General features: G+C 50.4%; 1 protein-coding gene across 9 annotated transcripts in view; it reads left to right on the plus strand.

Annotated features, from left to right (window-relative positions):
* FGFR1 (fibroblast growth factor receptor 1) overlaps positions 1-21145 on the plus strand; it is a 47335-nt gene that overhangs the window by 11432 nt on the left and 14758 nt on the right. The gene's annotated exons all lie outside the window — the stretch shown is intronic.

Raw genomic sequence — 21145 nt, forward strand, 5'->3', positions numbered from 1 at the left:
ATGACAAAGTCCTGCTCCGCAAACAGGAAGGAGGGGGTAGAAGAGGTGGAGAGGGCTATTAGGAGGCGATGTGGCAGTGAAGAGTGAAGTTACACTGCCATTTTTAAAAAATCAATTGAGGTATCATTTGCATTCTATAAAATGCACTGATTTTAAGCATACAGTTTGATGTGTTTTGATAAATGTAGCATTGTCCCATGTAACTATCAATCAAGATATGAAACATTTTCATCACCCCCCAAACTTGCCTCCTGCCCCTCTGTAGTCAGCCCCCTTTGCAGCACCGGACCCAGGCAACCACGGATCTACTTTCTGTCACTGTAGGTTAGTTTTGCCTATTCTAGAATTTCACATAATGGAATTAGATGGGGAATGTGTATCCATTCACTTGATGGTGGCCATTTGGGTTGCTAACACTTTGGGCTATTATTACTAAAACTCTTGTGAACGTTCGTGTACAAGTCTGTGGGCATACGTTTTCCCTGGACTGCCTTGGTTTTGATTTTGGCTCCATTTCTTACCGACTGTTGGCTGTTGGGAAAGTTCCTCTCTGACACTCTATAATCTATATTGGTAATGAACATCTGCTTCTAAGGTCATTGTGAATATCAGATGCAAATGCCTGCAAAGCTCCAAGAACCGTGCCTGGACATAGTCAATGAGCCATAAATGGTAGATGTGGGTACCTTTTCCTGGGACCCCACAGGAGACACCGCGTGGTAAAGGGCTTGTTTCATGGATGGACTTGGAGTGCCTTAGGACGCAGAAGTGGAAACCCACGAGACTTGGATGGACATCAGGACCCAGGTCCCCATTTGGTTGAGTCAGTCCCTCTCGTGGTTCAGCCCCTTCTCCTAGATCATCCCTTCTGAGCTTTGTGATAGCAGAACATGGGCCCCACCGTCTTCAGAGACCTGAAGTCCTAAGGGAAAAATCTATCTCCACGCTTTGTAAACTATAAGGTATCTCACAAATGTAAAGTATTGCCGTAGTCTTGGCCCTGCTGATTATTCAATAACAATGCTGCTCTTGTCCTCAGAAAAGACTAGACTCTGTATATAAAAGGTTTGCCCAAAAGTTTAAAGCAAATTACCCCAAACCCTGCTCCCACTGACTGAGAGCTTTTGCCCTTTAGAAAGGCTTTGCTGTGTGTGTGTGTGTGTGTGTGTGTGTGTGTGTGTGTGTGTGTGTGTGTGTGTGTGTGTGTGTGTGTGTGTGTGTGTCGGGAGCCCCTCCCCCAGTCTGCAAATGCTCCTCAGGGAGTGGGGAGGGCCTGGAGTTTCTGGCTGTCCTTGGAAAGTTGATTTAATAAGGGTTCCAGGAAAACCAGCCTCCCTCCTTCCTCCCTCTCCTTTCCCTTCTCTCGTTTGGGATCTTAAAGAGGCTGAGCTTGTTTCAGACCAGGCTTTGCGGGGAGGGGGGCGGGGGAGACTGAAGCGGGGTCATGGGCCGGGGAGTAGGATGCCCCTTGAAAAAGATAAGCACTAGCCTGAAAGACGCTTTGAGCTTGAAGAGGCTTGTTTTTGTGTATTTTTCTCTCTTTTAGAATAAGACTTGGAGAAAAGCAAGTGGGTGAATCCAAAACTGCTTACAAGGCCGCTTCTCGTAATTGGGAGTGGGGATCCTGCCCCCTTTTCAGCAGTAACCTGGGCTAAAGCCCCCAGACCCCACATGGTGGAGGGCACGGTATGAGCCCTGCCGTCTCAGAATACTTGCCTACATGCTCAGAAACCTGCAACTAATAAACGATTTAATGGCCGGGGTTTTACAGCTCCTCCCACCTACCCAGATTTGAAGGAGTCTGGTGGCCGCTTGAAGAGGGAGAGGTTACACTTAATGGAAAAGCCGCACGATTCCATTTCTGGCTGCAAGCCCCCTGGATGCCAGGCACCACAAAGCAAGGCTTTGTCTTTGTGTTCTGCAGAAACCTGGGCCCGTGGCGGGGAGCTGCAAGTGGTGCCAGAGACATCACCCCAGCTTGAAGTCCGGCCCTGGGCCCTGGCCGCCACTGGCAACCCCCCAGGGGCTCCCGCAGCTGTCTTTGGCCCGAAGGGGTATGCATTTCAGCCTGGCTGCAGGGGGAGCCCCAAACAAATACCAGAGGGCATCCCACTACCAGCCTCGTACAGGCCGAGGTCCTACTGGCTGCAGCCAGTGGGCGTGGCCGGAGGACCTGCGGCCTGGGGGCCAATGTCCTGTGGACCAGTGTCGAGTGGCTGCCCTGCCGGGGGGGAAACGTGCAGGAGCGCTCTTCCACCCCACCCCGTCCGCAACATAATTTTTTCTTGTGAAAAGAACCTGTTTACTTCTAATTCATACTGGACGTTGAAGAGGAGTTTCTTCACCCTGGGCCAGAAGGCCGGTGGAATTCCATAGGGCAGAGAGCGATGTGGGGAGACCCACTGGAGAGCAAGGCTGTGGGAATCTGCGCGGCACGGAGCTACCAGGTTTCCCCAGGGGACTCTACTCTGTCCCTCACCCCCTCTCCAGAGAGAGGTAGCTCGGTGCCTTCAGAAGGGTATGTTTGCAAGTGTTCCTGGAGCTGAGCTTTGCAGAGGGTGGGTGTAGGGAGGGAATGTGAGGGAGGAGCGCGAGGGCTCATGTGTCCACTTGACCACGCCGGGCAGAGCCACCCCAGGGCCGTGTTCTTGGCTCTGGCTGCTGCATTGCTGCACCATTAGCTTCACTGATTTTCCACTCTGGTTTTGCCGGCCAGCTCCCCGAAGTCAGGGAGGAGGAATTTCTCAGGGAAGAACAAATGGCTGTCCAGAGCCCTGGCCAGGGAGGGGGAAGGGAGGGAGCCCAAACAGAGAAGCAGGCCGGGCTGCTGCCCCCGGGTTTCTGTGACGACCTGGGTGGGCAGGAACTGGAGAGAGAGGGTCAGGGATGCCTCTGGGGCCTGTAGCCCCTGCCCGGAGGTGGGTCAGCAGGGCCCGGCCGGGATGCTTGCTCCCGGTCAGGCCGAAACAGTGCGTGATGGCTTGTGTCTGGGGCGGTGAGGGATGGTCTTGGGAGAAGTGAGTTCTGGGGAGTCATTATCCGGGAGGGAGAGGTCCGGGGTCAGAGATCCTGACCGGCAGCTGTGCCCTGTTTTTACAGGGCCTCGATCCTCGGGGGCCGCTGGGGGCTCCAGCTCCCCCTGTAGACGCCACCTTTGCCTCTTCCCTCCCCAAAGCCTGGCAGCGAGACAACTGTTTCCCTGCTGACCGGGAAAGTCCAGCTGCTCTGGCACTGCTGGTCTCCCAAATTCAGCTGCCCAGGCCACCCTGCTCATTCTGGAGAGGAGGCTTATCCACAGACTTACGGCCAGCATTCCCTTCTCTCGGCCCACCCTGTTCCCCACCTCCGCCCCCCCCCCCCCAAGTGATTCAGCAGCAAGTTAACTGCTCTACCTGGGCTCTTAAGGCCTGGAATAAATCCCAAACCGCTTCCTCTTAGGAGAAGCCTTCTAGGCCAGGGGTCCCCAACCCCCGGGCCACGGACTGGTACCGGTCTGTGGCCTGTTAGGAACTGGGCCGCACAGCAGGAGGTGAGCAGGGGGTGAGTGAGCAAAGCTCCATCTGTATTTACAGCCGCTCCCCATCACTCGCGTTACCGCCTGAGCTCCGCCTCCTGTCAGTATTATGGTGAGTTGTATAATTACTTCATTATATATTACAATGTAATAATAATAGAAATCAAGTGCACAATAAATGTAATGCGCTTGAATCAGCCCGAAACCATCCCCTCCCCCACCCCGGTCCATGGAGAAAGTGTCTTCCAAGAAGCCAGTCCCTGGTGCCAAAAAGGTCAGGGACCGCTGTTCTAGACTGTGGGCTGCTCCTGAACTTGGGGGCTTGCTCTGACTTACAGCCGCTGACGGCCAAGTCGGGGGGACATTTGCCTGATGGGCTGGTTGTGGCTTGTACCCTGAGTCCCCCCTCTCCTGTTCTTGGTTCGCACCGACCCTCCCCTGCCCCCTTGCCAAACGAGGTGCCCACTGCCTTCATTTAAAGGCTCTCTCCTTGCAAACGGGAAACCTCAGGAGAGGGGTTTGTCCAGTCAGTTCCAAGCACGAGGACTGTTGGCTCGGATGGAGCTTGAAACTCAATGCTCCTTCCTGAGCCCACATGTTGTATCGTGGCCAAGGCTCCTGGGATGGGTTGTGTAAAAGAAGGTGAATGTTGTTGTGAATGTGGCTGTGTTTCCCAGGCCCTGGATGTGTAGGTGCGTCAAGCCTCAAGTGGGTGAGAGGGTCAAGGAGTTCGGCGAAGAGTGAACATTAGTGGTCATGAGCTTGGGCAGGGAAAGAGGTTAAAAACCATCAATGCTGGAGAGTCACATATTTGATCAACGAAGAAAGTTGAACTTAGAGCTTAGCCCCTCCTCTGTTTTCTCCACGGACGAAAACTAGCCCCTGGCTGATGGTCCCTTCACCATTTGTTTACTGATTTAGTTTTCTTCCTTCCTTCCTTCCTTGCTCTCGCCCTCCCTCCCTCCCTCCCTTCCTTCCTTTCCTCCCTGTCTCCCATTCATCCATCCATCCATCTGGCCAAATAAGATTTCCTTTTCCCTTGTTTAATACAACATACACATTCATACATAACAACTGTTTATCCTGGTCCCTTAGCTGGAAATGTCCATCCCTGTCCTTTCCTGCTTTCACTGTTTGTAATTTCTACTCTTAGCTTAAGGAGTAGCTTAAGGGCCACCTCCCTCTTGAAGCCCTCCTCTGTCTCCAAATTAATCACTCCTTTCCCCCCCACCCCCTTCCTGTGTAACTTTCAATCTGGCACTTACTTCCCTCGGCCTTACGTTATGGAGTTTTTAACATATGGCTGTTTTCTCCACTAGAGCAAAGTTGTATGCAGTCAGAAAGAATGTTTTTATTGCTCTTTTAAAACATGGATATTTTGATATGTAATCTGGGTTCATTGTGGAAAATTTAGAAATTATAGACTTGTAAAGAGAAAAAGAAAATCTCTTATATGCCCATCATCCAAAAATAATCTCTGTTATTGGTGAATCTATTTATATAGATTTTTTTCCTGCATTTATACAAACATAACTTTTCAAAAATGGAATGTATATGTTATATACTGGTTTGTAACGTAAGCAGGTACTTCTTGCCATGCAGAGATGTTTCCATCATGCTTCAGTAACTATGTAGTAGTATGGGTGTGCAAAATTTGTTTATTTACCCAGTCCTTTACTGTTGGGCACTTAAGTTATTTTCAATAGTTTGCATTTAAGTGAACATACTTTTACAAATAAAATTTGCCCATGTATCCAAGGATACTTACATTCTAAAAGTTGTGATTACATAGTACCAAATAGCCCCAGAAAGGCAATACCAGTAAAGGTCCTTAAAAATAATAATTAATAAATACTATTTATTACATTTTCACATTCCACATCCTTTACATATTTTTACCTCTACATTGATTCCCATGGCCATAGGTTTTATTTCCAAAATCAGATGAGGAAACTGAGGTTCAGGGAGTTAAGTAATTTGTCTAAAAGGTCGTCTAGTTGATAGGTGGTGAAAGTGGGATTCAGGTTCAGGTAGGTCTGACTCCAATATTTTTCTTTCCAGTGTACTATACTATGTCCCTCTATCAAACTGGGTTTCTTCCCAAAATACAAGCAGACCAACATTTGGATTTAAACATTGCTGGGTCAGTCCCTTTTATCTCACAGGAATTAGGCTTCACCTCCCTTTCTGGGGTGGTATGTACATGTGTGTGATTGGGGTAAAGGCAGCTGGAGACACTTGCTTGTGCATTTCTTGTGTGACATTCTTCTGCTCTTGACTGTGAGGTTATGCATCGGTCATAGGTCTATGAGCTGCCCTAATGAAAGTGGTTCCCTAGCTTAGAATAATCAATGGAACGAAAGCTCCATTGAGGCTGCCTTTTCCACGGTAGCTGAGACCTCCTACTTGGAGAAGGTCTGGGATCTGAGGCCTCTAAAGCATCAGATGCCACACCTGAGTTTTCCTTGTAGGTCACACTTATTCTAGAATATAGTGGTATCGCCCGGACACAATAAACCACCTGGAATGTTTCTAAAATGGTCCAACAATGTCTCATGGATGGAAATAAACATGTTAGAAGGTTCAGCAAAACTGAAGCATTAGCATTGTTTTGAGGCTACCAGTAAATATATATTTAAAGCATGAAGAAATGCAAAAAAAACCCCACAAGGGTCCTGAAATTTTGTTTTTCTTAGTGTTTACATCTAACAAATTAATGTTTTACACAAAAATATATATAATACAATGTAGTTGGGCTAGTCACAAAATAATTACAGGATTTTCAAAATTAATTAATTTGTGGTATACTGTCTGAGGTGTGCCCCGGGAATAGAACACAGACTTATTGCAAGTTTTTTGGTAAATATTTTCTTCCAGTTCTGTCAGTAACTATCTGTGTGCCCTTTAGGGGAAAACACAAAAATTCTCGGAGGCCCCTCTTGACTGGGAGGCCCAGGACAAATGGCAACCCTACCCCAGCCTCGCCATGGGTCAGGCCCAGCCCCGGCCAGTGTCGCTCTTACTACACATAGGCAAATACAATAAGTGACTCATTTAAAAAGTGTCATCCAGTGGCAACCTCAAATAAGGACATAAAACTCAGGTTATGAGGACATCTGAAACCACAGGAGAGGGCCTCTTCCCTGAAGTGAAGGGACAGATTGACTGGCGTTTGCGGGCTGTGATGTGTGTGCACATATGTATCACGAAGGCAGAGGTGTCGTTCTGTCCTTTGTTTACTCCAGCACCTTAGAATAGTGTCTGATACACGTTAGGCACTCCATGAATACTTTTTGAAGAAATGAATGCATGCCTGAACGCACAGCGAGGTAACCACCCATTTTCTTTTTCAAAAAAAGATATCTACAACTAGTAAGGGACCTACTGTATAGCGCAGGGAACTCTACTCAGTACTCTGTAATGGCCTATCTGGGAAAAGAATCTTAAAAAGAGTGGCTATACGTATATGTTTAACAGATTCACGTTGCTGTACAGCAGAAACTAGCACAGCACTGTCAAGCAACTATACTCCAAAAACAATTTTTTTTAATAATAAAGGAACTAGGGAAAAAAAGATACCTACAATTTCTAGCTTTAAAAAAGGGGAAGATAGGAATGAAATCCTTTTCAATAGGAAGGTAAGGAAAATAGGTGAGAAATAATTATTGCTACCCCACAGTGAGCCCTTTATATCACTTACTGCAGTGGTTCTCAGGTTTTCCCGGCAGGCACATCACTCGGTGGGCTTCTTAAAACCCCTTGCCGGGACTTCCCTGGTGGCGCGGTGGTTAAGAATCCCCCTGCCAGTGCAGGGGACATGGGTTCAAGCCCTGGTCTGGGAAGATCCCACATGCCGCAGAGCAGCTAAGCCCGTGCGCCACAACTACTGAGCCTGCACTCTAGAGCCCGTGAGCCACAACTACTGAGCCTGTGCTCTAGAGCCTGCGAGCCACAACTACTGAGCCCACGCGCCACAACTGCTGAGCCTGCGTGCCTAGAGCACGTGCCCAGCAACAAGAAAAGCCACAGCAGTGAGAAGTCCGCACTCCCCAATGAAGAACAGCCCCCGCTCGCCGCAACTAAAGAAATCCCACGCACAGCAACAAAGACCCAACGCAGCCAAAAATTAATTAATTAATTAATTTTAGAAAACAACAAAAAAACAAAAAACCTTTGCCACAGTCCACCCCCAGAGCTCTGGATTCTGCAGCGGGGCCTGAGCTGGGTGGTTCTAACAAGTTCCCAGAGGATGTTGATGCTGCCATCCGGGGACCACACTTTGAGAATCTGATATCAATTAATTGTCTATAAGGTAGGTGCTGTGTGTCCATTTCACGGTTTAGGAAACTGACTCAGAGAGGTCAAATGAACACTTGCCAGGTTAAACAGCTAAAATAAATGGAGTAGCTAGAGTTCGACTCAGGTCTCTTTAATATCCGTGCCTACGGCTCTAACCCCTGTACTGGGAGAGGTGGGAGGCCGGGAAGTAGAAGAGGGCTGAGTCCGATTGCCGGGGCCTATTGAAGGAAGGAAGGACCGGGAGTAGAAAGTTGTCTAAGAGCTTGTCTGGAAGGAAGGAGACCCTCTTCCTGGAACGCCCTTCTTCCGTGTTGCTTGGAGCTTTAAGTCAGTTATCACCACCTTTGGAATGTGGATCAGCTCTCCCATCGTTGGAAGGGGCCTTTTGCATTCGGAAATCTCTGCCCCTTTATTATCCAACTTCAGGGTTTACTTTGGGAATTAAGGTTTATTTTCCTTCGGTTTTAGGAGTTAGTTTTTAAACCTTAGAAGAGTCAGGTTCTTTGACTAACGTACTGAATGAAGTTCTCCCTTCGGCATCTAAAACTTTCATCCGTGTTATTTGCACCCTCAAGACTATATTAATGCCTGAAGGGTACGCTTGGAAGAATTTATTTCATAACATGTGTCCTTTCCCCACTACCCTCAGACTCTCAGTCCATTTTTAAAATTTATTTGCCTAGCGAGTTCTCATGGAATCTCTCATGAGCATCAAAAAAGGACAGTGAAATAAATCCTTCTAGAATACCTGGGCTCACAGCTTTCTGCCAGTCACAGCCTCTGAGCTACTCCATACCCTCGGCTCTGAGGCTTCTTCTGGAACATCTCAGGCCAGAGGGAAAAGATGAAGGGAGACATGTGTTGAAGGTGCTGGTGGCCGCAGCTCTGTGGCCAAAACAGAATCCCCTCTTCTTTTTTTTTTTTAATATTGACTATATTCTCCGTGCTGTACATTACATCCTTGTGTCTTATTTATTTGTTTATTTATTTATTTTTATATATTTATTTATTTAATTTATTTATTTTTGGCTGTGTTGGGTCTTCGTTGATGCACATGGGCTTTTCTCCAGTTGCAGCAAGTGGGGCCCACTCTTCGTTGTGGCGCGCGGGCCTCTCATTGCAGTGGCCTCTCTTTGTTGCGGAGCACGGGCTCCAGGCGCGCGGGCTTCAGTAGTTGTGGCACACGGGCTCAGCAGCTGTGGCTCGCGGGCTCTAGAGCGCAGGCTCAGTAGTTGTGGCGCATGGGCTTAGTTGCTCCACGGCACGTGGCATCCTCCCGGACCAGGGCCCGAACCCGTGTCCCCTGCGCTGGCAGGCGGACTCCCAACCACTGCGCCACCAGGGAAGTCCCATGTGTCTTATTTTTTTTTTTTCGGCCTTACCACGCGGCATGTGGGATCTTAGTTCCCCGACCAGGGATCGATCCCACACCCCCTGCAGTGGGAGCACGCGTCTTAACCACTGGACCGCCAGGGGAGTCCCCTCCCCTCTTCTTAAGGAAAATTAACTTGCAGTCTCCTGCCCTCCCTCATGGCAGAGGGAGGCCTGTGCCGGTGGAGGCCGGAGGGGATGTAGTGAGTGGTACTCAACTCCCGAGGCCCAGCTGAAACTTAGAATGTTGGTTAGAGCTGTTGGAGTTGCCTAGAGCTTGTCCAGTCAGCCTTCCCATCTCACAGTTGAGGACACGGAGGCCGAGAGGGGAGGTGCTGTGGCCCGGGTCACACAGGAGTGGCAGGGCCGGTCATCCCAGTGACTTGCGCTCAGATACTCCTGCTGCTGCTCCCAGCCAGTTACAACCACCTGGGGCTCAAGCAGAGTTTGGTACTGTGTGGTTTTCACAAGGATTTCAAACGAGGCTCTCATCCCTTAGGACACCCGGAATGTGGACATTGCCTGGAGTAGGGATCCTCCCGCAGGAGGCTCATTGTTCGAGGTCACCCAGCTTGTCCGAGCACAGGACTCCCCAGTGCAGACACTGGCCCTCCAAGCAGCCTTTGGTCCTGGTTCTCCTACCTGCGCTCTGCCTGAGTGCCATCCCATCTCAGGGAGAAATATCCCCAAACCACACTCTTTTAGTTTCTGAAAACAGTACTAAATGCTCTACTTTCACGGTGTGTGTGAAGGAAGAGAGAGAGAAGAATGAATACGTCATATGTCAGTGGGTCCTCTGGGCCATCACTTTCCTGCCAGTCTGTGGAACAGACCATTAGCCCCAGATTTTTAGGTTCCATGGGCCAGTCAAATATCCCCCCCGATATTTTGGGTTGACAATTTATTTTGCCACGTAAGAACATCTTTTAAAAACCAACACTGTCCGCTACCGGTACTTTTTTTTATTGTGGTAAAATATACATACTATAAAACTCAACCATTTTTAAGCGTTCAGGTCCTTGGCATTAAGTACATTCGCCTTGTGCAGCCATCACCACTGTCCATCTCCAGAACGTGTCACCTTCCTGACTGAAACGCTACCTGTTAAACATGTAACTCCCCAGTCTTCTCTCCTCCAGCCCCTGGCAACCACCTTTTACACCACTTCCTTTTAAAAGGATGTCTATTGGGACTTCCCTGGCGGTCCAGTGGTTAGGACTCTGCGCTTTCACCGCCGAGAGCCCGGGTTCGATCCCTGGTCGGGGAACTGAGATCCCGCCATGCAGCTGGCGTGGCCAAAAAAATAAATAAAAAGATGTCTATCACCTTTATTCTCGTAATGTAAAACTAAGGGATGTTTCTTTAACGTTGAAAAAAATAGGTCACTTTACGAAGAGTCCCTTCCTTTCTCCACTGCAGTGGGCGGTGATCATCCTTGCACTGGGCCCGGTGACCCAGACCCACCATTGCAGCCACGGGGACCAGCCAGGGAGGGAAGGTGGCACAGAGCCGGAGGCGTACTGATAGCCCTGGTGCGTGTGCTCTCAAGCACCCATTGAGGTTTGGGGAGGGGGGCAAAAGGCAAATTCTGAAACAGCTGTGGCCTCGACTAATTCATCAGCAAGCTTAGGGAGCGGCAGCGTTTTCCTACCCAGCTACCGGTGCTTCCTTCCCCAAACCAGCTCTGAGGAGCATGGGGGAGGGGAGGCCGTCCCGAGGCCCTGGGAGGGGGCGGGGTGGGGGGAGAGCCATACATTCTTTTCTTCAAGGAACCTGACCGGACTCTAAGGTCAGCGCCCGGCGGATTGGGAGCTGCAGGGCTACCTCTTGGCTGTCCTCCTTCCCCCACTCTTAATGATCTTTCCATTACAGAACCCAGACCAGGAAGTGCCTGACAGGTCACAGCTGCAGACACATGGCTGGGAGGCCTGGGCTCTGGGCCAGTGGTGGGAGGGTCTGAGTTCCCCTTCGAGCAGCGGGACCCCTACACACACACACACACACACACACACACACACACACACACACACACACACACACACACACACACACACACACACACACACACACACACACACACACACACACACACACACACACACACACACACACACACACACACACACACACACACACACACACACACACACACACACACACACACACACACACACACACACACACACCCCACTTCAACTAGTTGTCCAGCTTTTCCCTGACAGCTCAGGGGAAGGTGTTCTTACTTCTGTGTTGTCACAGTTGGTGGCCGGTGGCACTTTTGCTTTGAGCTTAGGACGTGATTGTAATAAAGGCAGGAGAAGCCCCCCAGCTGAGAATCCAGATCCCCTGTGCTTACAGCCCACACAAGTGTCCTTACTGGGCTTGCGGTTCTTTGGGGGAAGTTTTCCATAAATGAACAAGGCTCTCCAGCTTCTTTTCCCAAAATAGGACCCCCCCGAACGTGGCTCTAGAAGCTTCCCGGGCGCCCAGGGCAGTTGTAAGGCACAGTCTTAATGCTGCCCAAACGATCACTCTGATTCTATCAAAATACCCGGTTCAGAACATTTTGCTGGGAAGGTCTAGAGGCAGGAGCATGGGCTCTGCAAACACACAGACCTGGGTGGGTAGAGCCCCCTTCATTTTCTCCTCTTCACCGAGGCCAGCTCCTTCCACATACAAGTTTGCTCAGGAAATGTTAATTTACCCTAAACTGTGTCCGAGGGGGGCAGTTGTCACACAGGAATTTCTGTCTCCATCGCCAGCTGTGTTGTTGGCTTTCTTCCCTGAATCTGCCAAGGCTGATTCCTCTGGTGCCAAATGTGAGCCGGTGACACAAACTTCTAGGAACCGGCAGCTGAGGACCTCCCTTCCCGGTAGCTGCAAGGCACCTACCTTTGCTCTTTACGCTTCTTCCTGCACGTCTTAGGTGAACTTGCCCCTTCCCAGAGCAGCTCTCTCTTCCAGGTAAGGTAGAGCAGCCAAGGGTACCGGGAATCCTTTTGGGAAATGGGTGGAGGACGCATTTTTCTTCTCAGCTCTGCCCAGAGTGCGTCTGTAAACATTGGGGAGAGAGGAAGAGGGGAGATTTCTTTTAAAAACAACTCCTGGGTGCATTCCTTTGTTAATCACGTAATTACAGCCCTCTCCCCAGCCTGAAAGTGTTCTCCTCCTCATGGTGGGAGGTATTGGGGAGGGGGGGTTGTTACCCACTCCCCAGGAGGGAAGAAAGTACAGGTACCAAGGAGGCATCAGCTGGAACCCAGCACTGGGGCTTGAACCCCAGACTCCACTTTGATGCTGGGTTACCCGTCGCTACATCTTTGGGAAGGTTTGCACAGAATGCTGGGCCTCCCCTGCCCAACCACTTCCTGCGGAGCTGGTTTTGGGGGGTCTTGGAGTGGGTGCAGGGCCCTGGCTGTGGCTTTGGCCAGCACAGGCGGCTCTGCGCTAAATTACAGTGACGAGATGGGACAACACAAAAGCCCCGAAATCTTTTTTTAATAAAAACAAAACACACCTCCCAGCCCCAAGCCCCTGGGCTGCTGAATGGCGATGGCTTCCTGTCAGGATTAGCTGGGCTGCCTGGGCATGTGTGCACTGCCTTTCTCCTCAGGAAATACCTTTAGTAAGCCCTGGTGGGGTCCCCATGGCAACGCGAGAGGGGACCTGCTGACTGAGGCCATTCAGCTCCCATTGTTGCCGGGCCCCTTTGTCGGGAGCTGTATTGCAGCCTCTCTGGCAAACACAGCAGTTTGCACCGTTTTGTCAGGCTGAACGTGGAGTCTTTACATTTTAATGGGCTCTTCTGGCAGTGGCCCATTTGCATGCAAAATGCTCCGTCTTACTTCTGTCCCTTTTTCTATTAAAAAAAAAACAAAAAAAACAAAAAAAAAACAAACCCTACACTCCAAATCTCCCTGGGTCAGGGGCCCGGTGAACACGGCTGGATCTGGGTGTCAGGCCCCACTAATTGATTTGGTGTCCCCGGCTCCCCTCCCACCCATACCTGTGCGCCCCATTTCTGCAGCTCTCCCTGCATGTCGGGATACCTCGCGTCCAGGGAATCTCACATCTGGAGGGCTTCCTCCATGGACCCTCCCACCGTTGCAGGATGACCGTTGTTCCCCGGGATTTCGGTGAGAACCCCCTCTGACCTGGCCTTGCCAGACTAAAGTAAGTTTTCAGTTCCATTTCAAAGCCAAAGTAACGTAATAAAAACCTCGGCAGAGGGCTCCCGGAGCCCCACTGGGCTGTTCTGTGTTTCTTTTAAGTTGCTTTCAAAGCCACCCCGAGTTCCTCCCCCACCCACAATTGCCCCCTCATTTATCTCTGGGGAGTTTGTGCCAAGACTGTAAACATTCCTGGACCACCAGTTCCCCACGTTACCGAAGAGGATGGCCCTTCTCTCCTAACTTTCTCAACCCAGAGACGCAAAAGCAAAAGGATTTCATAGGGATGACAGCAGCGGAGACCCCCTGCCCGAGACAACACGCCTGGATTTGTGGAGGGCTGGTTATTCAAGCCCTACGCCCTTCCCCTTCGGAGTGCGGCATAGGGATGACACCACACCTGATCCCAGAGGGTAGATAAGACATATACTTACGGACCAGCCCTCAGCCGAGCAGCTTGAATGAGTGCACGATAAAGCCATGAATTTTTAAAAAAATTTTTATTGGAGTATAGTTTATTTACAATGTTATGTTAGTTTGAGGTATACAGCAAAGTGAATCAGTTATACATATATCCATTCTTCTTTAGATTCTTTTCCCCATATAGGCCGTTACAGAGTATTGAGTAGAGTTCCCTGTGCTATAACGTAGGTCCTTATTAGTTATCTCTTTTATATATAGAAATGTGTATATGTCAATCCCAATCTCCCAATTTATCCCTCCCCCTTCCCCTTGCCCCGTGGTAACCATAAGCTTATTTTCTATGTCACATTACAAATGAGAGGAGGAACAGAGCCGCGGAAGTCTCCGGAGAATGAGTTTTCATGTCTGGGGAAATGGTGGAGAGATAGGAAGAAAAGGTGTTTTAGGAGAAAGCAAAATAAAGGGCAGTGAGGGTATTGGCTGCAGAGGTGGAACCAGGAGAGCTGAGTGGGAGGAGGTAGCTGAGAGGCCCCCAGGTCCTGGAGGAGGGGGTCGCAAACTGCGCTCTCGGGGGGCCTGAGGGGATGGGATACAGAGGGCCAGGAGTGGGACACTCAGTATGTGTAATCAGGAGAGCTGGCCCAAGGGAAGGGGTGGCCAGCCTCTTTGCCTAACGTTCTCGAGCATCTCAGTGGATCAGGCAGGGGTCATCGGAGGGCATCAGCTCAGCTGTAAGCTGCACTCGAGAGTGAGGGGTTGGGACCAGAGAAGGTGGCAGGGATTGAGCCAGGGACCCAGGCAGGAGGGAGGGGTCGTGCCGTGTACCTGTGGCCAAGGCAGAGCTGTAGGTACCTCCCGATGCCCCGTGTGCTGGATGAAAGGCCCAGGACCCAGCAGACCCAGCACCTAGAACCAGTGCTGAGCCCTGTTTTGTGACTTTGGGAGAAGTCTCTCTGCCTCCATTGTCTTGTGTCTAAATGGAATAAATGCAAATGAACGTGGATAAACGCGCCTTGTAAAGTATCAGGTGCCATACCAAAATAGGGCATGACTGTTGGTCCTGGTCTGCCGCTGTCCCAGTGCCACCGCACCCACCCCACAATTTCCTCATCCACCACGTGTGCAGTCACACCTCCTCAACTCTGAGTAGCTCAGCATGGCTGGGAAAGTACATTTGTAAGTAAGAAAACAGAGTTATAAAGCAGTAGTTGTGGGGCAGATGAAAAGGGAAGGATGAGGCCAAAGCAACCAACTGCAGAATCCCCTGTGAGAAGGTAGGAGACATGGGTGCCATCAGACAGGACCCTGGGGCCAACCAGAAAGCGTCTCCATTGTCTTCTGGAAGTCAAGGATTGCAAAGACAGTGAAAATAAGGGCTGCCTTTCAAAGCGGTACCCCTGGGCTCCAGATGTGTGGGGATTGCGGAGAGCCAGGCCACCTGGGTGCGAATCCCTGCTCAGCCACCTAACTGACTAGGTGGGCCGTCTTAGACACATCCTGAGACTCCAGGTGCCTCAGGGTCCCCTCTGTAAAATGAGGATGATGGTACCCACGCCACAGGGTTGTGGAGCAGCTGTCAGCTTCTGCGCCCTCGGGGTAGAGATAAGAGTGGTTATCAACCTCATAGGGTTGCTGTGAGGATTCAGTGATAGTGTGTGTTAAAAGTGTTCACAGGATGTGGGATGTATATAGTAAGCATACTGCCCGTATTGGTATCACTGTTTTCAGAGTTGTTTAAGGATCCCAAGATAATATGTGGGGAGGCGCGTGGTCAATCGCAAAGCGCTATAGAAGTATGTTGTTATTCCTTCCTGGGTTCATGCAAAGTTGTGAGGCTCGGGGATGGATGTCTTCCAGACCGAACTGGTTCTTATGGGACCAGGGCTGGTGAAATGGTATTTCAGTAATACATTTTCAGCTATATTCGTCCTTGTGGCATGAAAGGCCTGCATTCACAGTCTCTGCAGAGAAATGTGTTCCCTGGAACTTCTTGAGTGGTTCTGTTCTATCCCCCACCTTATAAGTTGAAATCATTTTGGGAGCTGTTTTCTACTATGTTTTCTTTTGTTCCAAGCAGGCCATGCAGTCTGGCCTCATCTCCCATCCCCTTCATCATCTCCCATCCCCTTCATCATCTCCCATCCCCTTCATCATCTCCCATCCCCTTCATCCCGAGGCACAGCCCTGCTCATAAGCACCTCATCCTTAGTTTCGCTCCCTTTCCCTACCGTCATGTTCTCCTGTGCTGTGAGCATCGCCGGGTACCCTGACCACCAATACCTGAGTTCTGAAACCTCAGAGCCTGTGCTGGATCACCTGTCCTGGGCTCTCAGATTCTTCTCCCGTTGCCTCGTGTGGTATGATCAGGTATCGCATAAATCTTCTCACCCTGGTTAGCGCAAGGCTAACCAGCCCTTCTGCTCCTTAGTTTAATCCTTTACATCTCTTCGCACAGTAACAAGGGCTCACAGAGACACCTAATGATAGCCATTCTGGAGAAAGCCCCTGTCTTCTTGGATTTTTGGAAACTGGGGTTTCATCTTCTAATGACAACGTTTGTATGGATTTGAGCCTCCTCAAGGCCATTCCCTACCCTGCACGGTGCCCATGGCTGGCAGAAGACTCAGAGTTTAGAATCAAGAACTTGGATCTGATCTGATGAACCCGGGGCAGAACTGCCTGCTAGGTGACAATGGCAGATTTCTGCCAGTCCTGCCATAAGCCAAATGCTACGTCCTGTTGGCTTGTTGGGAATTACAAAGCCCTGGTATTTTGGAGGAAAGTAGGAAGGGAGAGGGACACAGTAGGACCCCGTTAACGTTAATCATGTTCCTAGACTTGAGAGCGCCGCCCCTCACCTCTAGCTGCTTCCTTGAGGATTACTAAAAAGTATGGGTCCCCTATCTGCTCCTAATTCCCCCTGGGGGTTGGAGGGGCTCCATTAGAGAAGCAGGATGGGGTTGAATCCCTTCCCCTCCCACGAAAGGGGGTACCAGGTCCAGCCTGCACAGCCTTCCACAATCCACCTGCCAGCTGCACCGTCCCAGGGGCTGCCAGGACCACAGTGCTCCTCAGCCCCAGATTCAGGCAGCTGTGCAGGAGCCTTTGTTCTCTCCTTGTCTTCTGGAGAGATGGCCAAGTTGTTGATGGCCTTAACCCTCTAAGGGTGTGCAAGTCAAGTCCAACCCTAACCCTAAGCCTAACCACCTAGCTCCCGGTGGTGATCGTCGTGACTTTGACGTGGGCGTGGAAGCACGATGCACCGTTTTCCCACAGTGCACTCCAAGCGCGTTGCACCCAGAGCCTGGTCACCACGGAATCCAGATACCAAATGTCCTCCAGCCTCTGTTCCCCATCTCTCAGGAAGCACGGGACACATAAAGCGAGTGTGTGGGTTTGCCGTCTCCCTCAGCATCCCCATTCCAATTCATCACGTGCTCCAAGAGCTGGAATGTCTTTTCAAGTTGCTGAGCAATAAACTGCTCTCTCTTCTTCATCATTCATGGCCAGCCCAATAAAGCTGTCAGTTGGCTCCTTTCTTGACTGCTAACAACATGTAGAGCCCTGGCCCATGGGTCTCGGCCAGAGAAAAGCCAGCTCAGTGGAGATGGAGCCACAGACACAAGGGCCTTTCCAATGAGGGCGTAAATGGGGGACCCTGGAAAGACCAAAAGAGAATGGAGAGTAGTGACTTGATTGTTACAGGCGGCCAGTGAGCAGTGATGTCCTGCATCAGCAGGACAGTTACAGAGGACTCTCCGAGGTCAGGGCTGCTACTCCAGGTGGTGACGTAGAGGGGCAGGGCCCAGTAAACCAGCAAGCAGTCCATTACCGTTCCATCACCTCCTAAAAGAAAGCGGCGTTTACCTGCTTTGTAAATGGAGACTTTGACACACGTCCGAGAGCACTATTAGCCATGAAAAAAATCACCCAAGAGCCGTCAGCTGGTTTTCGGTTCTTCCAAAAATTAGTCTGTGCCAGATGCGAACTTCAGTTCGAGGCCTACTGAGTATTTTCTGAGTTTCTGACATTGTTAGGCACTGTGGGAAAACTATGAGAGGCAATTCTGCTCTGAGTTGCTGGCTATTTCTTAGGCAAGACATGGACACTTTTGACGGTTAGGAAACAGTGCACCCAAATTTCCATCAACCAATGAATGGATTAATAAAATGTGGTATATCCACTCAATGGAATATTATTTGGCCATTAAAAGGAATGAAGTACTGAGACATGATACAACATGAAAGACCATGAAAACATGCTAAAAGAAAGAAGGAGGACACAAAAGACTGTATATTGTACAAATCTGTTGATATGAACTATCCAGTATAGGCAAATCTATACAGACAAAGCAGATCAGTGGTTGCCTAGACTGGGGGAGGGGGAGGGGACAGTGAGTGACTTCTAATGGGTACAGGGTTCCTTTTGGGGGTGATGCAAATGTTCTACAGTCAGATGGTGGTGATTGCTGCATAATTCGGTGAATATACTAAAAAGCATTGAATGATACACTCTAAATGGGTGAATTTATGTGAATAAATAATAATTTATGGTATGTGAATTATTATCTCAATAAAGTTGTTTGAAAAAGCAACAGTGCAACATGGTATGGAATTGAGTGTGCATCTGTGTGGCTCAGACGGTTACTGTTGTACAGAAAATGAGGGTAGAGACACTTGTGCCAGCAGAAGGCTTCCTGGGCGTCTTGGGTGGTGCACTTTGAGTAGGTGGGTAGGAGGGCTCTAGAGAGAAGCCTGACAGTCTGGAGCAGAAGTAAGGCAGTTCGTGCAGGAAACATTCAGACTTGGAGCAAAAGGTGGGGACGAGAAGGTCGCATGTGGAGGTGGGAACAGACTGTGAGGAGCGTTGAATGCCAAGCATGGGCTTAGAACACATCCTCTACGCAGCATAGGATATTGATCAGGAGAATGAAGGACTAGCTCCCCAGGGCCTGGAACATCAGGGGGAGCTTTACCTCCAGCGGCAGGGACAAGAAACCTGGCTCTTGAGGCTTTAATAGATCACGTACGAGAGTTTTTGTTCGCACGTCCTGGTTGGAATGAGCGGGAAGTTTTGGATCCAAGCTAGAATCAGCCAGAGCTTGGTCCCAGCAGGACCAGTCTCCCTTTGCTGCTTTCTCCTGGGGAAACGCCCGTGTGCTCCTTGCTACCTTTTTGTTTCTGGGACCTGTCAAAATAGGCTGTGATGCCAGAGGCTAAGAATTTGAGTTTACCGGAGTTTACTGTTTGACCAACGGCTGGTACAGATCACGAGCTGCAAAATATTTAATCAGTGAGGTCATTGCAGGGAAATGAGATTTGATCCATAAGAGTGTCTTCTGTTTTCCTTAAGGGTCAAGTCTGAACGGCTTTTTTTCTACCTTCTTTTGGCAAAACCACAAGCCATTAAAAATGGAAAGAATAACTTTTTTTTCAAGACCCACAAAAGCTTATATTTAATGAGTTGTGTGGTCTGCTCACTTTTGTGGTGTTCTTCTTGACCTGACTCACAGAAATAAATGAGTGCGGGTCTAGTGGTTTCCAAACCCTTTTAAAGCAGCACTCCCTTTTTGATGACTCCATATTTACCCGATATTTAAGACAGAGCCCTTGGGTCAAAGGGTGCCAGGGCCTGCAGCCTTGGCCTCTGAGCCTTATCCAAGGCCCCTCTGAGCAAAACTACTGTTAGTCCTTGGCTCCCAGGACACTCATTTCTTCATTGATGACGTTTCTAGAAGAAACCTGTTTGGGACTTCAGAAAGAGTTTTTTAAAATGAGGTGGTGAAGGAGAAGAGGGAGTTTGGAAAGGAAGATGATGAGGAGACAGTGCATCATTGTTACATTATTCAGCGTGCATTTATTGGCAGCTGTCATGTGCCAGGGCCCTACTGGGTGCCGGGATTTGAAGGTAAATGTGACACGTCCCCACACTCACAACCCAGTCGAGAAAGGGGACTTTCCTTCAGTGTGACAAGTGAGAGGGGAGAGCACCTGACCCAGAGTGGAGTCAGAAAGGGCTTTGAGGGACTTCCCTGGTGGTCCAGTGGTTAAGACTTCTGAGCTTCCAATGCAGGGGGGTTGCGGGTTCAATCCCTGGTCGGGGAACTAAGATCCCACGTGGCAGCGTGGCCAAAACAAAAAAACAAACAAACAAAAAAGAGAGGAAGGGTTTGAGGCAGTTTCCAGCAAGGCTGAGAACCGGAGGGTGTGTGGACAGAGCCAGGCTGAGATGCAAGGCCCGGCAGGGCGGTAGGGCCAGGTGCCTTTCAGAGCCTCGCGCATCAGGGACCTGCAGGGCAGGGGGCCCCCTGGCGAGCCTCTGATGATGAACCCATGGTGAGAAAGAAAGAAGGTTCCAAAAGGCAGCAGAAACTAGTCAGGTGGTAGATGGGAGCCGCAGCAGGTGTGTTCTTCTGGTGGGCGACGGACAGCGGGCAGAAGATGCCGAGAGCAGGCTTGCACGTCCCGAGAGGAACTAGGAGCTGCGTTTCCCCTTGTTAGTGCAGAGGGGTCCGCCTGGGATGGTGGCCTCTTTCTGTGTCCGGCCTCAGGCCTTCTTATTAGCGTGAGTGCAGTGTTGCTGGTGGAGAGGGATGGGTGTGCGGATCCCCAGACTCCGGGGAAGGAGAGGTGAGGGGGAGTAGATGTGTGTGCCCGTGTGTGGGGGGAGGGCAGGGGAGAGGAAGGTGGGGGGCTGGAGAGGGGGAGCCCTGCAGTGGGATGAGGATAAAGGAGCTTTGTGTGCACTGGCTTTTGCTGCCAGAGCAAGTGTGGGTTTTGTGGCAGCTGCAGGCCTCCGTTCCTAATATAGTCAAAAGGTCCGAATCCTCTGGCCCAACACCTGTTAGCTAGAGGCTCCCCTGAGCTGACCTTCCCTTGGGCTGTCTCTCCCACATATGCACCCTGTGCATCAGACCCATTGCGGGGCTCAGACCCCTGAGTGCCAAATCACTTGAATCCAGATACCCCCCATGACAAATTGCCCCCCACGTGGATGGGGGCTGCTGGGTTTGTGGCAGGGGGGCTTGTTCAACGGTTCCGAGGGAAAGGGGTAAGGCTGCCCCAGCCAGAAGCAAATGGGGTGTTCCCCTGGGAAGCGGCCACTCTTGGCAAAGAGCTGAGTGTGTGGGGAGGGGACACTCTGGACACACAGGGGTCCTGGGAAGGGCCGGCTGCCCCCCTAGGATGGAGAGAAACGAACCTTGAACCGCTTAATGCTGCTGCAGCTGCTTCCTAACTTTGCCTCTTTCTTCCTTTGCCCTCTGGAGGAGTGGGGTGGAGAAGAAGCGATGGGGGTGCCCAGGTAGCCAGCCGCCTCCCAACTGACCCATCTTCCCGTTCCCACCTCCCCAGCTCCGTAGCCCCTGGGA

This window comes from Eschrichtius robustus, chromosome 21 (genome assembly GCF_028021215.1).
Source record: "Eschrichtius robustus isolate mEscRob2 chromosome 21, mEscRob2.pri, whole genome shotgun sequence".
Taxonomy (NCBI): Eukaryota; Metazoa; Chordata; class Mammalia; order Artiodactyla; family Eschrichtiidae; genus Eschrichtius; species Eschrichtius robustus.